Consider the following 773-nt stretch of genomic DNA (forward strand, 5'->3'; position numbering starts at 1 on the left):
TCAAGTCATAAATCTCATATTCTAATATCATGGGCATTCCAACAACATATACTATTCATAGCAATCGCATGGAAACCATTCGAGCGTAAGGGAATGGCAACATGTAACGTTTAGTTCATATTGTAATAATTTGGGGATATTATACTTCATGTATTTATTCAACATCTCAAACACGGTAGGAAAAACATGGATATATTTTGTGTACATAATTTATATCTCCATTATCATACATGTTTTATACCACAATAATAACAACATATAATTTGCATGAAAATTCATATTGGAGTATACATGCATGATCGAAAACATGAGAATATAAATGAGTCTGGGACGTGGTAGATATAATGAATATCATGATCTGAACAAAATCTTGAAAACATGGCATACGACTGAGTTGGAGTTTGAGGGTTAACTTATGAGTACCCCTTCTCCAAACTGGATTCATCAAAAGAAAATAGGGCAGCATGTTTATGTCATGAAATTTTGGGGGTATGATGTATCTCTCCCTTGGGACACTATGTCCCTCAAAGAATACTGACTTGGATGAGCTACTGAAGGAAATTAAGCCAATGCGCAAGACACCTAGGAACTGAGTCATGACTGAATAGCTAGGATCTGAAACTGAGACATGATACATGAACTGAGCTGAACACGAGTGCATAAATACACTAACGTATCTGATTAACTGAATAACTGATAGTTGAATACTGGATCTGCAAAGCTAAACTGTACTTAGTCTGAATATCTGGGCTGAGATTTTTGAGTTTTATGCA

The sequence above is a fragment of the Capsicum annuum genome, chromosome 12 (assembly GCF_002878395.1).
Source record: "Capsicum annuum cultivar UCD-10X-F1 chromosome 12, UCD10Xv1.1, whole genome shotgun sequence".
NCBI classification, from domain to species: Eukaryota; Viridiplantae; Streptophyta; class Magnoliopsida; order Solanales; family Solanaceae; genus Capsicum; species Capsicum annuum.